We start from the raw sequence: 21,300 nt of genomic DNA, 5'->3' as shown, positions 1-21,300 counted from the left end.
GCAAAATATTAACCCTGCTGTTGTCATCGAAGGGAGGAAGGAAGGAAGGGAGGAAGGAAAGAAAAGAAGGAATGGAGGAAGAAGGAAGGAGGGAAGGAAGGAAAGGGGGAGGAAAGGAAAGAAGGAAGGGAGGATGGAAGGGAGGAAAAAGGAAGGAAGTAAAGGAGGGAGGAAGAAGAAAGGATGGAAGGGAGGGAGGAAGAAGGAAGGAAAGGAGGGAGGAGGGAAGGAAGGAAGGACAGGAGGGAGGGAGGAATGAAAGAAAGGGGAGGGAGGGATGAAGAAAGAAGGAAAGGAGGATGGAAGGGAGGAAGTAAAGGAGGGAGGAAGGAATGAGGGAAGGAAGGAAGGAAAGGAGGGAAGAAAGAAGGAAGGGAGGGAGGAAGGAAGGAAAGGAGGAAGGACAGACGGAAGGAAGGGAGGAAAGAAGGAACAGTCAAAACAGACGGGGTCAATTTGACCCGGGAAGACGACACAAAGGTTAAGATAATTAGTTTATTTGTAGCCAGCTCTAAGGATAGCAGGTGGTGCTGCTTCAAAATACTTTTATATCTACTTGATTATTGGCTCCCGACCATTTTTGGCTTGTGACTGCTTACATGAACCAACGTCCACTTTGACCCTGCAGTTGATGAACTCGATCTAAGAGTTTTTGTCTCAGTTTGTTTATTTTGATGGACTTTTAGAGGCCAGAAGAGGATAAAATGTCCATTATGCTGCAAGAAAAAAAGCAAATATTTGAGTTAGAGGAAAGCCTTTAAAAAAACAGTTTACAGAGTTTAATGTGACAGAGATGTTTTATAATCATCTCGTTAACCCATTTTGGGAGTCCTGACCTCCGAGGTAAGGAACTACTTTACTCACCAAAGGTCCAGATTCGTCTTCATTTGTGGTTTTGAGTGAATTTTAAAACTACTCGTTGTAATATTCAGTACAGACGTTCGTATACCCCTCATGATGATTGTAAAAACCTTTAAGTGATCCTCAGACTTTATATCTAGCACTATCACATGGTCGTAATTGTAAGTTTGTTTATCTGCAAATACCTAAAAAGTCCAAGTAATAGCATTGACATCAAATTTAGCTCAAATTTCAACATAGAAAATTCAAATTAATGCAAGTTTTTCATCGACTACTGTTATGAGTCGGTGGCGTTAATCCTCCATTGGTTGCAGAAGAAGAAGAGGATGCAAAAAGACGATGACATCATTAAAAGAGCGTCAGGCAAAGCTCAAATGATGTGGAAAAACATGATGGGAAAAATGACATTTGTGTTATTTTCATGATTCATGCACGTCATCATTTATTCACTCAGTCTGTTTTTTATTAGATTTTTATCCACACAGCTGCTGTTACACCCAAGACAAAAGCATAACAACTGTATTTATTTTTGCAATATTTTCAACAGAGTTTTTTATTCATCAGTAATTTAAAAATGCAAATTTAAAGCAGTTGGATGGAGGAAAATAAATGCTGCCTATTGTGAGCGTGTTGGTAAAATGCAAGACTGGTTTTCAGAATAAAAAGAGAGATTTTTAAATTAATGTTAATTCCCTTTTTAGGACAAAAATAAAATGAAAATTATCCTGAATACATTTTCTCTCCACAAAACTCAACATGAATCCATCAGCCATTCTGTCTGAGTCCATCGCTTTAAATACACAGATCCTACCTGTTGGCATGTAGCCTACACACACACACACACACACACACACAGACACTCACACACACATGTTTGTCTTTATATCATTGTGAGGACATGCATTCCCTCGCCCCTTAACCCTAAACTTAACCATCACAACTAAATGTCTAAACTGAACCTAAACCTAAGTCTAACATCATCCTTAAATCCAAGTCTTGACCCCCAAAGTGCCTCTTGAAGCTGTCCTCATAACGCAGAAATGTCCTCATAACGCTGGTTTTAACTTAAGGCCCCCTCAAAGACACACACACACACACACACACACACACACACACACACACACACACACACACACACACTTTGGACTTTGAACTTGCAGCAAAGCGACAGAGATCAAAAAAACAGAGCAGGTGCTGAACCTGCCTGGGGAAGGTGGGGGTCAAAGGTCAAATATCACTCAGAAACAATTATTAGCAGCAAAGAGTGAAGAGGTCAAAGGTTAATGAGGTCACAGCACTCTCTCATCCCCCCCTCCTCCCTCCTCCCCTCCCCCTCCTTTTTTTTTTCTCCCTCTGACTCCTCACCCTGTCTGGACGCCACATTAACAGTCCGGCAGCGTCCTTTTCTGCTTTTCTGCTGACCAGCTCAGCCGTCTCCATGGTAACGTGACGACGTGTGTGTGTGTGTGTGTGTTTGTGTGCTGACTCATAGTACTGACTACTGTGTTTCCCCCCCTTTAGGCTCTCAGTAGTTAAATGAAGAAGGCAACCACTGAAATTTGACATTATGGCATAACAGTAACGACGAATGCAAACCACGTGCGCTTTCTCCGCACACAGACACACACAAATACACACACACACACACACACACACATACACATGCACACACACACAGAGGGCAACAGCAGTGGACAGGGTGAACTAGGTGAAACTAAACATAACAATTTATTAGATTTGACAACTACTCTTGTGACTCTAAATGTGGTTAAACCTTCATAATTAAGAAAAAAAGCTTTAAGTTATTTATGAAAAACATGTAGAAAACAAATATTTTAGGTTTAATTTCTACCGTCAGTCCATCGTTGAAGTGCTCTACATGCGACGTGCTCGTTAAGATAATAGCGAGTTGTTATGTACGAGCTAAAAACTGTTTGTCTTAGTTTCCCACGTATCTTAAAATTTGGCAAATTCTTGTGAACTTCACTACAAGCTGAGACAACAACAGTCTCACGCCCTCTCCTCCCCAAAACTACCCCTCCTCCCCAAAACTACCCCTCCTCCCAAAAAACTACCCCTCCTCCCTCTACCTGCAGCATTGACTGGAGGAGGAGGAGGAGGAGGAGGAGGAAGGAGGATCAATGACTGCCTCTCTTCCTCTCTCTCTAAACTTCTCTCAGTATGTTCATGTCAGATATAATATATATATACATTTCATTGACATTTCTTTTTTTGGTTTCCAGGGAGATATGATTATTATTGAGTTCATATAGTGACTGCTGCTGCTCTAGAAACACTATTTAGTTATGTTTAACATATAAATCAATCCTAATCCTGTTCTGAATGAGGATCACAGCGCTGCTTATCTCACTGAGCATATTTCAATGTTCTTCTTCTGAATATCAAAAACTACAAATACTGTCTTTTTATAGATATTATAAGGTTCAAAATGATGTGAAAATGCAGTTGTAGTCAAATAATATAAAATGCTCTTTAGGAAGAACCACAAACCACCTCTGACTTTCATTTTTTAGGCGTTTATTATTATAATTATAACTAAAACTGAAGCTATCTGAGCCTAAAGAGTCATTTTAATGTCAAAAGCTCTGCTAAATGATCACATACACGTCTCGCTGAGCATTTTGAAACCAATCTGGAACAATTATAAACTACTTCTGAGTTATTTCACTGATGCACCAGAAGAAAAAGATCAGCTCCCCTCCTCCTCCTCCTCCTCTTCCTCCTCCTCCTCCTCCTCCTCCTCCTCCTCCCTTTGTGGAGAGCTCTGCCCTTTCAATTCGAGTCAAGTGTGTGTTTATGTGTGTTGCCAGTCATTCAAGGTTTATATAATCTGTGAGTCGAGTGTTTGTTCCCATCTCCCACATATGGCCCTTTTCAACATTTAAAGTGACATATTTGCATGTAAACAATCAGCGAAAGGTCAAAAATGTTTCAGCTTTACTCTCATTTTAGATGTTGATGTTTTAATATGAAGCTGCAGCAAAAAGAAGAAAAGGAAAGAAGGAAGGGAGGAAGGAAGGGAGGAAGAAGGGAGGAAGGAAGGGAGGACGGAAGGAAAGGAGGGAGGGAGTAAGGAAGGAAGGAAGAAGGAAGTAAAGGTAGGAGGGAGGGAGGGAGGAAAGAAGGAAGGGAGAGGGAGGAAGGAGGGAAGGAAGGAAGGACAGGAGGGAGGAAAGGAAAGAAGGAAGGGAGGAAGGACGGAGGAAAGAAGGAAGGTAGGAGGGAGGGAGGAGGAAAGAAGGAAGGGGGGAGGGAGGGATGAAGAAGGAAGGAAAGGAGGAAGGAAGGGATGAAGAAGGAAGGAAGGGAGTCCAAAAACATTTTTAAAAAGTCTTCCATCAGCCCTTTTTTTAACAATCCTGGATCTACTTCCCTCCATCGCCGGCCAGCATATCAATAACCGCTCCTACCTCATATCACGATGTTGACTATCAGCATTTTGATTCATTATTTGTTGCACAATAACAGCAGAGATACAGTATCTGAGAGCGCTGTGAAGTATCGTAGAGCCAACATGAACTTCATTCGCTTCCAACAAATCCAATGAAAACAACATTTTAGACTTTTCTTCACTGTCTGAGTCTCGTAGCTCTTTACTGAAGAAGAAGGAAGGAAGGAAGGGAGGAAAGAAGGAAAGGAAGGAGGGAGGAAGAAGGAAGGATGGGAGGAAGAAGGAAGGAAAGGAAGGAAGGAAGGGAGGAAGAAGGAAGGAAAGGAGGGAAGTAGGAAGGAAGAATGGAAGGGAGGAAGAAGGAAGGAAGAAGAAAGGAAAGGAGGAAGGAAGAAGGAAGGAAGGGAGGAAGAAAGAAGGAAAGGAAGGAAGGGAGGAAGAAGGAAGGAAGGGAGGAAGAAGGAAGGAAAGGGAGGAAGAAGGAAGGAAGGGAGGAAGAAGGAAGGAAAGGGAGGAAGAAGGAAGGAAAAGAGGGAGGGAGGGAGGAAGGAAAGGAGGGAGGAAGGAAGAAGGAAGGAAGGAAGGAGGGAAGGAAGGAAGGAAAGAAGGAAGGAAAGAAAGGAGGGAGGGAGGAAGGAAGGAAGAAGGAAGGAAAGGAGGGAGGGAGAACGGAAAGAAGGAAGGAGGGAGGGAGCGAAGGAAAGAAGGAAGGAAGGAAGGAAGGGAGGAAAGAGAGAGGAAGGAAAGAAAGAGAAAAGGAGGTTAAAATTTAACAAAGGTTAAATAACAATAAATACAAATATATATATAGTTGTATTTTTCTTTAAAAGGTTCAGTAATTAACTTCACTGTCAGATGAGCTCGTTCACAAACACTACGCACACACACACACACACACTGATTTAAAGACTAAGTTTTTAATTACTGTTAATTATATACAAATGCATGCTGTTATTTTATTTATTTATTTATTTATTTATACTTAAAATTAGCCTCTGAGTGTCAGTGAGGTCAGATCTGCAGCTGTAATGACATTTAAACCATTTTCTCCATTAATATTTTAACCAAATAGTAATTATGTTTACTTATTTCTCTATTTATAGCCGACTATTTTAATCATTGATCCATTATGTTTCACTATTTATACTCTGCTCTTTGCTACTTGAACTGTGTATAAACTATTTTATCTATTTATCCATTATAACTGTTTTTTAAAGTATATTTTTATTATTATTTATTCAGAAGTTTTATCCATTTTAATCCATTTATCCATCAGTTTCAATGGCTTATAAATAGTTTATAATATAAGTAATAAACTTTACTTATATAGCACTTTTTAAAGCAGCATTACAAAGTACTTTAAACTCAATTCAAAAAGTTATAAACAGTCTCAGATATTTGACTAATTAAATGCATTTAGCACTTTTAATCCATCCATCCACGTTTAGCTAACTATTTCATCTGTCTGTAATTATAGTAATTAGAATAGCAAAACTTTATATAGCACACAAAGTTAATGCAATTCAACACCACAATTAAATGAGCTTAAAGTAAAATGACACTATTATAACCACAGATGAATCACCTGCAGAGTGTTAAAATTAAACTTCAACTTCACACATTAGTAGATCAGTTCATTGGGTTTAGTGACAATAAAGAAAAAGAAGAAAAAATCAATCAAACTTCATTTATATAGAACATTTCATAAAGGTTAATGTAGTTCAAAGTGCGTCACATGTTAATGATAAAAAAAAAAAAAGATAGAAAAGGAAAAAATTACACAGGAAAAAAAGTCAAGTTAGAAGTTTTCACTCTGGAAAAATGACTCAACTTTTGGGATTTTTCCTTCTTTTATTTTAATATTTTTAATGAGCGACAGCAGAGCGACACACCTAGAAACCACACCAAGAAATATTCAGCACAGTTACACCTTGAGAGGGAGGAAAAAGGAAGAAAAGGATGGAAGGGAGGAAGAAGGAAGGAAGGGAGGAAGAAGGAAGGAAGGGAGGGAGGAAAAAGGAAGGAAAGGAGGAAGGAAGAAGGAAGGGAGGAAGAAGGAAGGAAGGGAGGAAGGAAGGAAGGATGGAAGGGAGGAAAAAGGAAGGAAAGGAGGAAGGAAGAAGGAAGGAAAGGAGGGAGGGAGGAAGAAAGACGGAAAGGAAGGAGGAAGGAAGGAAGAAGGAAGGAAAGGAGGGAGGAAGGAATGAGGGAAGGAAGGAAGGATAGGAGCGAGGAAGGAAGGAAGGGAGGAAGGGAGGAAGGAAAGGAGGGAGGGAGGAAGGAAGGAAGGGAGGAAGGAAGGGAGGAAGAAGGAAGGAAGGATGGAAGGGAGGAAAAAGGAAGGAAAGGAGGAAGGAAGAAGGAAGGAAGAAGGAAGGAAAGGAGGGAGTGAGGAAGAAGGACGGAAAGGAGGGAGGAAGGAAGGAAGAAGGAAGGAAAGGAGGGAGGGAGAAAGGAAAGAAGGAAGGGAGGGAGGAAAGAGAGAGGAGTTAAAAAACAATAAATACAAATATATATATAGTTGTACGTTTTCACTCTGGAAAAATGGCTCAACTTTTTTTTGGATTTTCCTTTTTTTATTTTAATATTTTTAATGAGTAACAGCAGAGCGACACACCCAGAAACCACACCAAGAAACATCCAGCACAGTTACACCTCGAGAGGGGAAATATTCCACGTCACCGACACCGTTAAACTTCATACTATAAACACTCATAATCAAGTTTACTCAGCTGCAAGTTACAGTCCATTAAATGATCGCTGAGTTAAAACATGTGGAGAGAGTTTTGCTTTTTTTTATTTTTCTATATAATGAAACACGTGTGTCACAGCAGTCTGACAGACATGAGACTTCCTGTACCTGTATTTATGTTCCTCTACTCTACAGTCTGGCTCGCTGGCGGGGAAAAAAGAAAACGTAATGGCAGCCATTAGCCGGTCCAGCTAGCAGCTTTTTTTCCCCCGCCTCCCTCCCTCTCCCCTAGAAAATTACAGTAATTTCACCACAACGTTCCTAAAAATGTAGTGAGGGGCAGCGACAAAGTATCTGTCATCAGTCCGACACAGCTGAGAGGAAGGTGTGAAGTACAAATACTTGCAAGTACTCAGACGTTTTATTCAGCTTGAAGTACAAAAATACTGCCGTCAATTTACAATAATGTGATTTATTTGGATGCAACAAGAAATTCGCTCCATTCTGCTTCCTTATTTTTTTATTTTTTTAGCTCGAAAAAAAAGCCTTTTAGTGAGAAGAGAAGATGTGAAGGTAGAATAACAAGTAAAGCCTGGAGAAAATAAGTATGGTAGTTCTTCTGACGGCTATTTATCTGCACTTTTGTCAGCTTTTTTTTTTTTTGCAGGTTTCACCTCAATAAGAACCGGCTGGTCTCTTAGATGAAAGGCCCCAGAAACCATCAACCACTAAAGATAATGTAGAATGTGATATGTGTGTGCTGGCAGCAGTGGGAAATATAATATCTATACAAGTATGTTGGATTCAAGTGCAGCTTTTTATGTACTTGTACTTTATGTGTGCTTTTCATTTTTTATACTCCACTACATTTATCTGACAGCTGGAGTTAGTTGTTAGTTTTCCTGAGTTTAAACTAGTGGCTTCAAACCTTTACACAGTCTTATAATAATAATAAAGAATTAGTGTTTATGTTAAAGATGTCTATCAGGAAGTAAGTAAGTAGTTCCACATAAGAGACGCTTCCCTTCAAAACAACTCATATTTCAGTTGTTAACCCTCCTGTTGTTCTCGAGTCAAGGGAGGAAGGGAGGAAGAAGGAAGGAAAGGAGGTAGGAAGGAAGAAAGGGAGGAAGAAGGAAAGAAAGGAGGCGGGGAGGTAGGGAGGAAGAGAGGAAGGAAGGAGGGAGGAAGGAAGGAGGGAAGGAATTAAGGAAGAAAATGAGGGAAGGAAGGAAAGAAGGAAGGAGGGAGGAAAGGAGGGAGGAAGATGGAAGGAAAGGAGGGAGGAAGGAAGAAAGGGAGGTAGAAGGAAAGGAGGGAGGGAGGGAGGAAGGAAGAAAGGGAGGAAGAAGGAAAGAAAGGAGGGAGGGAGGTAGGGAGGAAGAGAGGAAGGAAGGAAGAAAGGGAGGAAGAAGGAAGGAAGGGAGGGGGATGGTGGCAGGAAAGAAGGAACAGTTAAAACAGACGGGGTCAATTTGACCGACACAAAGGTTAAAAGAAGCCTTAAAACCAAGAGGTTGAGTTTTGAAGGGAATTTCCATTTTAGAGGAATTAAACTATTATTTCACTTCTGTTGTTTTCACTTCGGTTACAAACTCAAGCTGAAACTGAGAACTACACACTACAGTTCCCCCTTTTCACATCTTCTTTCCCATGTAAATTAGCACCTATGTGAAGTACAAAATAACCCACAATGACTTTTTTAGTTCTAGTACATCTGAAAGAAAAGCTGTTAGTTTTTAATCTGGTCTAATTGTCCTCATCTGACTGATCTGGCCTTTACAGTGCAGACCAAACACAGACAGGAATGTGCTAAAACACCTACTAATGTGGCTTAAGAGGCCCAGTTGTGGTAGTATTAATATATTATCCTCGCTATTAGAACAAGCATTAGTGTTTTATTTAGTTAGTTATTGGAGAGTTAAGATGATGCTGGTGTAAAACTGCTTAAATCAGCTCATGAATAAATAATAGCAGCTGCAGTAGTAGTTGTAGTTTTTATAGTATTTACAGTAGTGAAGTGTGTATTCACAGGTTGAAACAGGTATGATGGGGATACATGTGGTATCTGTAGTGGAAAAAGGGGGAGAGGGGGGAGAGGGGGGGGGGGCTTTACATGGTCACAAAGGGGCCATTGTAGTACACACACACACGTTATTTTTTCCAAAAACACACACATTCCTGAACATGGACATCACTCAGCAGAACCTAATCCTCTCAGTCCCACCATGTGTGTGTGTGCGTGTGTGTGTGTGTGTGCGTGTGTGTGTGTGTGGCCTGTCAGATGACAAGGTGTTTGTCAGATGACAGTGGGCGGGGCTTGTAGGCAGGTAGTGGCTCCTCTGTGTGTCAGAATAAAAGCACAAAAACTGGTTCAAACTGATCATAAGGTGAATTTTTGGAAATCTAACATATGAACAGACTAGTTTCTGTTTCAGGTGATTGTAAATTAATTAAATCAATACATAAATAAATACAACATGGTTAAGTTATCATCATCACCTCCAATATTTTACCTTCCTGACTCATCAAGCTTTGCTGAAAACATGTGAGACTCATGTCGAATTAATTAAAATAATAAAATAATAATAAAAAGTACACACATGTAGAATTTATACAAATTCACACGGCGATGTTACCATAGTAACAACGTCCAGGGCCTGGAACTACTTACTTCCTGTTTGAAAAGTGTTCCCTCCCCTTCTGCTACAGAGCCAAGATGGCGACCGTTGAGGGCGAGAAGTGTCCATAGTTACACACTCAACTTTCTGACCTGTTTTGAGTTGAAAGCATCCAGGTTGTCATAGTGCTGCGTGTCTCCATACTTCTCAGTGTTTAACGCACTTATGCACTCAGAAATGATGAAGTGTAAGTAAAGAGGTAGGAGGGTTTGAGACACAGCTGAAGCACCACAGGGCTCTCTTATCCATCTCCAAGAATTATCTCTTGTCCAGCCTTTAGAAGAAGAACATGAAGCAAAACAAAAGAAGAAGAAAAAAAAACATGAAATCCTCTCAGCCTGCTCTCTATTATTCAGATGTCGCAGTTTATTTTAACAGATCTACTCTAAACCTCAGGAAACTGTGAAGGAACTCGTCTATTCAGTCTCTCTCTCTCTCTCTCTCTCTCTCTCTCTCTCTCTCTCTCTCTCTCTCTCTCTCTCTCTCTCTCTCTCTCTCTCTCTCTCCCATTCTCTCTCTCTCTCTCTCTCTCCATCTCTTGTCTGTCTCCGTCTATCTCGGTCGCCCCCTCAGGCCTGTGATTGTGTTTGGGCCACTGAGACGACTCAATACAAAGATCAGCGTGTGTGTGTGTGTGTGTGTGTGTGTGTGTGTGTGTGTGTGTGTGTGTGTGTGTTTTACTTTTATGTGGAGCCAGAAATCAAAAACACAAGAAACATAATTTGTTGTGTGTTGTCGTGTTCAAACGTGTTCAGTGTGTGTGTGTGTTTGTGTGTGTTCAGTGTGTGCGTGTTGTCTTGCCACCTGCTCCAACAACACAAGCGAAGTGGAACGGAATCACGCCTGAGGGTTCACACACGCGCACGCACGCACACACACACACACACACACACACATGCACATCCACACATGAACACAACAGGAACAAAACAGGCGAGCTACCATGGAGAGATGAGGGGGAGGAGGAGGAGGAGGGGGAGGAGGGGGAAGGGGGGGAGAATGCGTTTGGTAAAGAGGAAGAATGAGGAGGAGGAGGAGGAGATGAGCGGGAATACAAAACACCTAACACACAAACACACACACACACACACACACACACACACACACAGTCATGTTTCCATCACTTCAGAGGACATTACATTCATTCAGAGCTGCAACTAGTGATTTTTTCATCAATAAAATGTCAAAAAAATAGTTATAATTATAATTAAATATATCATTTTTTGTAGGTGACGTCATCACATGTTGTCTTATGTCTGACCAACAGTCCAAAAACCAAAGTTTACTTTCATGTTTGGCAAAGAAAAGCTTCAAATCCAGCAAATGGTTAACGTTTTCCCTTTAAAAACGTGACTAAAATGATTATTCGATTATCAAAATAGCTGCCACTTCATTTTCTTTCTATTCTCTTTATTTATTGATAAAATTGTTGCATCTCTACATTCATTCAACCCTTATTACTATGGATACCTAACCATAACATTAAATGATATGCAGGGTGTTTTTCTATATTTTTGTTATCATTAAGTCTGTTGTCATCACTAACAGTAGCTGTAGTAGTAATAATACTAACAGTAGTTACAGTATTATTGGTAGTTTCACCAGTAACAGACTTTGTATTGAAAGGAAATATAACACTGTGGCCTCTACTGGAATATCTTTGCATGATTCATGAGGCAAAAACTCCTTATTTATATTATACTGACCCTTTATGCAGCGCCTCAGTTCAGCCTCTGTCTGAAACAGGCCGTTTTAGCTCTTCCTTTAAGCCCCACCCCTCTCTTCTCTCCTTAGCAACCACCTTAGCAACCAATGCAGATGACTGTTTATTGGCATGTGTGACGATCTGACATCAACTCAAATAGATGGGTCTGGGTTTTGACTTACAGGCAGCATTTCTACATACAGTATGTTATCCTACAGTTTTTGGATTCATATAAGGACACTTTTCACATAGAGCAGGTGTAGACTTTACTCTTTATTTTACAGAGACCCAACAGTCCCTCATGAGCTGCACTTGGCAACAGCAGCAAAAGGAAAAACTCTCCCTTTTTAACGAGAAGAAACCTCAAGATGAACCAGGCTCTAGGTGGGCGACCATCTGCCTTTAACGGTTGAGATGAGACAGAAACAGCAATAACTATAACAATTACAACAATAAGAATAGTAGAAATATAACTAATAAGAATAATAGTAGTAGTAGTAGTGATGGGCGTCCAGCTGGACCGAGAGGCACGCTCCCAAATCACGGGTCACCTGCGAGACAAGAGAGCACGAAAACACCAGGGAAGAAGCCGAGTTAGTAACATGCATTAATGGGGCATGAATGCGTACAGATGGAGAGAGGGAGGAGGAGGAGAGAGCGAGAGGAGGCATGTGTGTGTGTTTTCTGTCTGTGTGTGTGTGTGTGTGTGTGTGTGTGTGTGTGTGTGTGTGTGTGTGTGTGTGTGTGTGTGTGTGTGTGTGTGTGTGTGTGTGTGTGTGTGTGTGTGTGTTCCCAGGCAGGGCTGGTAGCAGGTGGTATGACTCGGGAGAGGACGAGGTCACTGCCCCTGCACCACACACACACACACGTGAACAAGCACACATGAACACACCTGTAAGTGGGGTCAGAGGTCATATGCTGTACAGCTGCTCTGTACACTGGGCTGCTCAACTCTTGTCTGGTCTGTCTGCAAGAACACACACATGCACACACACACACACACACACACACAGAGACACACACACACACACACACATGCAGAGACACAACATGGCTGCTTGTTCTCAGCAGCAGCAGCAGTAGTCCAGATGCTGCTAACATTAATACACTCCTAGTTTGACAGTGTTTTGTTTTATAACAGCAGAACACTAAAACAGAAATACAGAAAAAATGTAGTTTTATTTTATTTTTTTATAAATTCAAGATGTTTGTATTTTTATTCAGTTTGAAAAATAAACTAAAATGTATTAAAAACAAAAATCAGATTTAAGCTGCTGCAGATGCTTCTACTTCCAGCTGTAATGGCAGTATTAGTCAAAGTAGTAGTTTAATAGTAGTAATAATACAAGCAGCAGTTTTAGTAGTAGTAAAAGCAGTAATAGTATTTGCAATATTAGCAGTTGTCGTAGTAGAAGTAGTAGTTCCACTAATAGTAGTAGTTGTACTAGTAGTATAACAGTAACAGTTTGACTAGTAATAGTAGTAGCAAACCCAGTTTTAGTCTTTTTTGCAGTTACATTGGTGGTAATACAAGATGCAGTAGTATTAGTACGAGCCGTGGTGGTGGTATTAGTTCCAGTAGTAGAAGCAGTAATAATAGTAGTGTTACTGCATGAGTAGCAGCAGTACTAGCAGTAGTTGAAGTAGGAACAGTAATATAGCAGTAGTAGTTTCAGCAGTAATAATAATAGCAGCTGTAGTAGTTGTGCTTGCAGTCACTGTAGTAATACAAACAGCAGTAGCAGTACTAGCATGAGCAATAGTTGCATTAGTAATATTAGAAGTAGCAGTTGCAGTATTGGCAGAATCAGTACTTATAGTACTAGAAGTAATGGTTGTAGTAATTCCACCAGTAGCAGCAGTGGTGGTTGCAATGGTTACAGTAGTTTCCCTAGTAGCAGTAGCAGTAGTAGCAGTAGCAGCAGTAGCAGCAGTACTATCAGTGGAAGTAGCAGTAGTTGTAGTAGTAGTAGCTCCACTACTAGCAACAGTAGTATTGACAGTGGTTGTACTATTGGTAGCAGCAGCAGCAGTCTCAGTAATAGTCATAGTAATAGTTGCAGTAGTTCTAGCAAAAGTTGCAGTAGTTGTAGCAGTAGTAGTTGCAATAGTTGCAGTAGTTGTAGCAGTAGTAGTTGCAATAGTTGCAGTAGTTGTAGCAGTAGTAGTCGTAGTAATAGTTGCAGTAGTTGTAGCAGTAATAGTCGTAGTAATAGTTGCAGTAGTTGTAGCAATAGTTGCAGTAGTTGTAGCAATAGTTGCAGTAGTTCTAGCAAAAGTTGCAGTAGTTGTAGCAGTAGTAGTTGCAATAGTTGCAGTAGTTGTAGCAATAGTTGCAGTAGTTGTAGCAGTAGTAGTCGTAGTAATAGTTGCAGTAGTTGTAGCAGTAATAGTCGTAGTAATAGTTGCAGTAGTTGTAGCAATAGTTGCAGTAGTTGTAGTAATAGTTGCAGTATTTCTAGCAAAAGTTGCAGTAGTTGTAGCAGTAGTAGTTGCAATAGTTGCAGTAGTTGTAGCAGTAGTAGTTGCAATAGTTGCAGTAGTTGTAGCAGTAGTAGTCGTAGTAATAGTTGCAGTAGTTGTAGCAGTAATAGTCGTAGTAATAGTTGCAGTAGTTGTAGCAATAGTTGCAGTAGTTCTAGCAAAAGTTGCAGTAGTTGTAGCAGTAGTAGTTGCAATAGTTGCAGTAGTTGTAGCAATAGTTGCAGTAGTTGTAGCAGTAGTAGTTGCAATAGTTGCAGTAGTTGTAGTAATAGTTGCAGTAGTTCTAGCAAAAGTTGCAGTAGTTGTAGCAGTAGTAGTTGCAATAGTTGCAGTAGTTGTAGCAATAGTTGCAGTAGTTGTAGCAGTAGTAGTTGCAATAGTTACAGTAGTTGCAGTAGTTGCAGTGGTTGTAGCAGTAGTAGTTGCAATAGTTACAGTAGTTGCAGTAGTTGCAGTAGCAGCAACACTGGTTGTATTTGTACTATCAGTAGTAGTTTTAAACTGTAATAGTTTTACTGGCATGAGTAGCAGCAGTAGCAGTAGTTAGTAGTAGTTAACTTACTAATTAGTTTGACTTCAGCAGCAGCAGCAGCAGTAGTAGTAGTATTAGTAGTAGTAGTAGTAGTAGTAGTAGTAGTAGTAGTACATTCAATATCAGTAGTAGTTCCCCTAACAGTAGCAGTGGTACTAGGAGTATTAGTTGCATAGGCTTACTAGTAGGAGTATTAGTTGCAGAGCAGTTAAAGCAGTACCATTAAGAGTAATACTATCATTAGTACTTATAGTAGTAGTAGTATCAGTATCAGCAGTAGTGGTAATATTAGTTGCAGTAATTTCACTACAGCAGCCGTAGTACTAGCAATATCAGTACCAGTATTGTATCAGTATCCTTACCACTAACAGTGCCAGTACCAGTATCAGTACCAGTATCAGTACCTATAGTAGTACTTATAGTAGTACTAGTACCAGTGCAGTATTTGAGGGTACAGCATGCAGTAATTTGCAGCAGATGCTAAGTGACAATCAGGCCTGTCAGCAGCGAGTCTCCGGAGTGACTGATAGTACAACTCGAGGTGTTAAAGGACCTTCTGCCAAGTGTACAGTCAGTGGCAGTCGCCGCGGCAACCGCCTCCATCTGCATCTTGACTGACAAGTGACGGCGATGGAAGTGACAGCTACCGGAGAGAGAGAGAGAGAGGGACAGAGGAAGAGAGAGAGAGAGAAGGAGGAAGAAAACATGACTTAATCAATCAGGAAATAAAACATAATGACCAGCAGCTCCTCCCTTCCTTTTCTGATCTGATTATAACAACATCTCCCTGTAGAAGTAATTGATCTGTTGTGGAGCCTTTCACTTTGCAACTTCCTGTTTTTTTTCCTGTTTACTTCCTGCCTCTCTGGCCTCTCTCTCACTCTCTCTCTCTCTCTGATAAACGAGAAGAAGCAGAATATCAGCGTCTGCCTGTTCAGAGTTGATGTTTTCAGTCTGATTTCAACACCAACAAACAGGAACTCTGACTGTTGCTTTGATATCTTTACTAATCAACGCTCTACTGAAGGAAATGTATTATCTCCACGACCTTTCCAGTCATTTTTGTTTATCACTGAACCATCAAAGTGTTTTGTTCCTTAAAACAAGAAAACAAGAAGAGAGCACGATGAGATTATTTTAATATAAATGAAGAAAATAGTGTCAGCATCTAGAAAGAAGAGAGTATTAAGTGTTCAAAAAATGGAAAAATCAAATTGAGAACAACAACATTACGATATACTTTAACTCCTAATACTCAGACCTTTAGGACACAATAATGACATCATAAGAAACATGTGTCTATTTGCTTCCTCATACGTCATTTAGTGCTCATCTCTTTACTGTCTGTTTATTTTATATTGTGCCTCCTGTAATAAGCTTTCAAATGAGCCGAGCTGTTTTTTTAGAGGCACGTACGAGTGATTTAAGAGAAAATGTGTGATATTCCTCAATTTTCTCACCTAAGATCTGTGTACTGATAAACATGTCTGCTGATTTCTGACATCAGAAACATCTAACACTATTATTTTTACTCTTCGTGGGAACATTTTTGTGAATGAAACTCATCCACACAAACAGAACAGGACAGGAACGCCTTATATGGGCATTTTAGGGGAGTGTAGATTATACTAAAGTATGAAATGTCGAGTTGGTTGAATCTGACTTAAAACACTGCAAACAAAGAAAAAAAGTCTGTTTTTACTAGTTTTTTCAAGCATTTAACACACATATGGAAATGTTCTGGCATTATCTTCATCATCCTCTTCATCACTTTAATATATATCTTAGTTATGCACATCACGTTAATCTTCCTCATATTCATATTTATCTTCATCGTCCTCCTTTGTTCATTCTCAATGTCGTCTTCCTCATCTTTGTCAACTTCCTGTCACATTTATCTTCATCGTCTTGTCATCTAATAAGATGAACATCCTCATCTTCATCACCCCACTAATCTTCATCCTCTCCATCTTCATCTCCCTCCTCCTCCTCCTCCTCCTCCTCCTCCTCCTCCTCCTCCTCCTCCTCCTCCTCCTCCTGTGTTCTCAGCCCAGCAGCGTTTTACACTCTGCAGACTTCAACCATAAAGACTGTTTTTACCTCTCTGGTACTTTATATGTCTCTCTGTCTCAAACACACACACACACACACACATGCACGCACACACACACACACACAAAAACACACACACACAAACACACACACACACACACACACACGCACACCCTGGGACGCCCTCCTCTGCCCTCGTCATGCTCTGCCCTGCAGGGTCCAGGGATTTTATGACTGGCAGAGGAGTGTGTGTGTGTGTGTGTGTGTGTGTGTGTGTGTGTGTGCACGTGCATGTGTGTGTGTGTGTGTGTGTGTGTGTGTGTGTGTGTGTGTGTGTGTGTGTGTGTGTGTGTGTGTGTGTGTGTGTGTGTGTGTGTTGGTTAACTGCTTCAGCGCTGAGGCAGAAAATGACGCAGCGGTCGGCTGAGCTCAGAGAGGTTTTATAGAGCAAGAGGACTTCCATCCTCCCTTCATTACAACCTGCTTCCTTTTTTTTTTACTCTTTCCTTTTTTATCTCCTTCCCTTCTTCCTATCTACTTCCTTCCTTTCCTTCTTCTTTGTTTTGTCTTCTTTTTTGTTTTCCTTTCCTTTCTCCTCTATATTCCCTCTTCTCCTTTTTCTTTTCCTCCTTTCTTCCTCCTATTTCCTCCACTTTCCTTTCCTCCTTCCAGCCTCTCTGTCTTCTCCTTGCTTCTTCCTGCTTCCTTCCTATTTATTTCCTTTTCTCTTTCTCTCTTCTCATTCTTCCTTTGTATTATTTTCTTTCCCTCCTTCCAACATCTCCTTACCCACTTTATCCCTTCCCTTCTTCTCCTTCTCTCATTCCTTTCTCCTTTCTTTCTTCTCCTCTTCTCTCCCTCTTACCCTCTTTATTCCCTTTTCCTTATTTTTTCCCCTTTCTTCCTCCTTTCCCTCCCTTCCTCTTCTGTCTCCTCTCTCTTTTTTAATTTAATATGGCCGCCTCGTTCTTCACCTTGAATCACCTCTCCTTCCTCCGCTCAGACTGTGGAGAGGAGATAAGAGAAAGAGAGAGAGGAGGAGGAGGAGGAGGAGGAGAGAGGGAGAGATGTTGTCGTTCTTTACGTGGCGTTTTCTCTGCGTATCATCTCAGGTGTCTGTTTGGATGGGAAACACTCGTCTCCTCTCTCCTTTCCCCCCTCGTCCTCCTCTCTGTATCTCTCCCTCTCATCACCTCTCTGCCTTTATCTTCTCGCCATTCCTCATCCTCTCGCTCTGCCCCATACCTTCCTTCTCCTCTTCCTCCTCCTCTTCCTCGTATCCGGTCACAAGAACATAGTATATATATAAATCTATATAAAGCCACTCTACAGCTGACAGTGATGACAAAAAATAATGATGATTAGAGTCTGAGTCTTTAATGTATAGGGAGTCATGAAGCAGAGGTTTACTGAACTCAAATAGCTCCCATATTGGCTCCACAGGAAGAAATCAGTAGTGTTTGTATTTATTGATTCATTGATTTTATTTGCCCTGCCTGCCTGTGGTGATTGTGAGGCCTGTAGACTCAATGCAGTACAATATAGTGCAATGGAAAAAGTTTTAGTGCAGTAAAAGTTAAGAGGATGCCTTCCAAAAATAGTCAATCAATAGTTTTTATTCATCAAAACTTCATAGACAGTTGCATAAACCTAATTGAAATCAATATATGCTGCAGTTGCTCCACCTGCAAACACAGCTTTGCAGATATTCAGCAGGTCGGTTGTTGTTCCTTCATCTTGGAAAAGTTCTTCTTCCTCTTCTTTTGTGGATTTTCTCTCCATGATGTTGAGATCAGGACTCTTGCTGCATGTTTGGGAGCTCGTTGTCAATGCTGCAGGACACATGTGGGACCGATCAGACGCCTCCCATCTGAATCTGATGTGTTATTGCATTATTGTAGAAAAATCTAAACATCCAAAGTGCCTGAAAACTTTTGCACAGTGCTGTATGTGTGGATAATAAGTTCAGAACATAAATAAACAGAGGGGTATTTGTATGATTTAAGCAGCTGTTTTTAGAGGCTATGCTTCACTTAATGTGACACAGCATCCTAGGTTTTTACACACTGGGTTAAAGTTGTAGATAAGCAGTTTTGACCCAGTTTGTTATTGATTATTATTAACTTTTATTGCTTTTAAATGTCAAACACACATCATAGAGAAACCCAGGTCACAAAGAGTGCAGGCGTTTTTTTTCCTAGGATGGTGAAGTCAATAACCGCCTTTTCTCTTGATTGCTTTACCCTGATATTCTTACCCTAGCCTTAACCAATGTCACCCCTCATGCCTAAACCTAACGAACCCAACTAAATGTGTCTGAGTTCATCGGAAAGGTTTTTCCAAAGTCGTGGTGCCCTAACAGTAAACCCCACCCCCCCCCTCCCTCCCCCCCATAAGTCTTCACAGCTCAGCTCGACCCGTGAACTGCCTACAAATTCCTGTCTGAGGACCTCAGACTACGTGCAGGTTGAAAAGGGGTCAAATAATTCAGAAATATAGTCTGGATCTCGGCCACAAAGCGCTTTAAGAGTCGAAGTAGAATCTTAAAATCAATGTGATAATAAACTGGCCAATGTAGAGACGTTAAGAGAGGAGTAATATCTTTTCTTGTTTCTTGTCAGTAGTCTGGCTGCTGCTTTTTGTTTTATTCAGAAGATGTGGACTGTTAATTTATGGCATTAAAGAGACTATCACAGTAATGTAAAGGTGAGGAAATGAAGCGTGTGTGATGGTTTCTGTGTCTCTGAAGCTCAGGCATGAACACATTTTTAATATTGTTGGGATCAAATAAGACACCAGAGGACTTTGTGTTGTTTTAAAAAGGAGCCAAGTGAGGATTTTTAGATCTATATGCAGAATTTAAGGTCATAAAATGTCTTAAAAATGTCTCTTTTTAATTATGGTAAGTCTTAAAATTGGGGTGATGCTTAGTTGCATTAGAAATATAATATATATCTATATTTTTTTATATTGAGTGCAAGAACTTTTTCTTCTTTTAGAGTGTGGAGGAAGGAAGGAAGGGAGGAAGAAGGAAGGAAAGGAGGAAGGGAAGAAGAAGGAAGGAAAGGAGGGAGGGAGGGAGGGAGGGAGGAAGACAGAAGGAAAGGAGGGAGGAAGGAAGGGAGGAAAGGAAAGAAGGGAGGAAAGGAAAGAAGGGGGAAGGAAGGTAGGAGGGAGGGAGGAAAGAAGGAAGGAGGGAGGGTAGTAGGGAGAAAGGAAAAGAGGAAGGGAGGAAGGAAAGAAGGAAAGGGGAAAGAAGGAAGGGAGGGAAGAAAGAGAGAAGGAGGGAGGGAGGAAAGAAGGAAGGAAAGGAAGGAAGGTATCATCTGCATATAATGATAGTCGATACTCGTGATCATTTCTTTACCTTCAATACAAACTGCAGCATGATTTCAGTCTTTTATTGTAATTCAAGGGTTCAAAAAACAACTATATTCATCTTACAATTAAAAACACGACGTCTGTGTCTGTTAACGACGACATCGGAGCATTTATGTCAAGCTGCAACCGAGCGTAGATGCTCATATGATTTCTCTTCCACTACACGTGCTCAAATACTCCAGATGTTTTATTTTTTTTATAAATATTTCATGTGTAGGATCAGTGAGTTCAGTTTGTAGAGCAGATCTTCATTCAAGCATTTAAGGAGGCTTCAGTCGGGTCCTCAAATGCAGCACTTTAGCTCTCTGTGTGTGTGTGTGTGTGTGTGTGTGTTAGGGTTGTTGTGTGTAGTGAACAGCTGTTTCTCTCTCTCTCTCTCTCTCTCTCTCTCTCTCTCTCTCTCTCTCTCTCTCTCTCTCTCTCTCTCTATCTCTCTCTCTCTCTCTGTTTCTCTTTATAATCCTCTGGTTGACCTCAGCTCTTTCGTTTAATCTTTTCTTTATTTTAATTTCCCCACAATCTGTTTTATTGGTATAAAAATGAGAGATTTCATTGTCGAAAACAACAATATATTTTAATAAAAATGACAAAAATACATAACTATTACATGAAGAACCAGGACTCTTCCTTTCTCTTACTCTCTCTCTCTCTCTCTCTCTCTCTCTCTGTCTCTCTCTCTTTGCTCCGTCTGGATTAGCGGCTCGTCCTAATCTCTCTTGAGGTTAAATTAGAGGATTGAGGTCGGATGTTAACACACAGCTCCACATCTGTGACTTTTTTTTCTTAGCTTTTTCTTTCTTTTCTACTTTTTTTTTTACCCTCTTTCTCCCTCTCTCTCTCTCTCTCTCTCTTCTTTCTGGAGCTGAACTTTTCCCTGAAGGTTTGTGTGAATCCTGTTAAAGCCGCCGCAGAAGCTCAGAAACAGAAAATAACAAATCTGTTCTGCGTTGGGTGTTTGTCGGACAGAGGAAGCGCTTCCTCATCTTCTCTCCTCAGCGAGATGACACAAACCCAACGAGCAGAGCCGCCTCCATTCAATTCAATTCAATTCAATTCAATTCAATTCAATTCAATTCAATTCAATTCAATTCAATTCAATTCAATTCAATTCATGTTATTTGTTCCTGAGGGGCAATTGCAGAGGCACACATATTAACCTTCGTGTCGTCCTCCCGGGTCAAATTGACCCCGTCTGTTTTGACTGTTCCTTCTTTCCTTCCTTCCATCTGTCCTTCCTTCCTTCCTTCCTTCCTTCCTTCCTTCCTTCCTTCCTTCCTTCCCTCCTTCCTTCCTTCTTTCCTCCCTTCCTTCCTTCCTTCTTCCTCCCTTCCACCCCTCCTTCCTCCCTCCCTCCCCCTTCCTTCTTTCCTCCCTTCCTTCCATCTGTCCTTCCTCCTTTCCTTCCTTCCTTCTTCCTCCCTTCCTTCCATCCTACTTTCCTCCCTCCCTCCTATCTTCCTTCCTTCCTTCCTTCATTCCTTTCCTCCCTTCCTTCCTCCC

General features: G+C 40.8%; 1 protein-coding gene across 1 annotated transcript in view; it reads left to right on the top strand.

The window, feature by feature from the left end:
• The first annotated feature begins 817 nt into the window (after positions 1 to 817).
• LOC133985990 (protocadherin-17-like) overlaps positions 818 to 21,300 on the top strand; it is a 200,062-nt gene continuing 179,579 nt past the window's right edge. The window contains exon 1 of the mRNA XM_062425752.1: positions 818 to 843. The gene's annotated coding sequence lies outside the window, so the exon portion shown is untranslated. The remainder of the gene's footprint in view (positions 844 to 21,300) is intronic.

This window comes from Scomber scombrus, chromosome 9, assembly GCF_963691925.1.
Source record: "Scomber scombrus chromosome 9, fScoSco1.1, whole genome shotgun sequence".
Taxonomy (NCBI): Eukaryota; Metazoa; Chordata; class Actinopteri; order Scombriformes; family Scombridae; genus Scomber; species Scomber scombrus.
The sequence above is the reverse complement of the archived record's forward strand: the minus strand, read 5'-3'. Positions and strand labels throughout refer to the sequence as shown.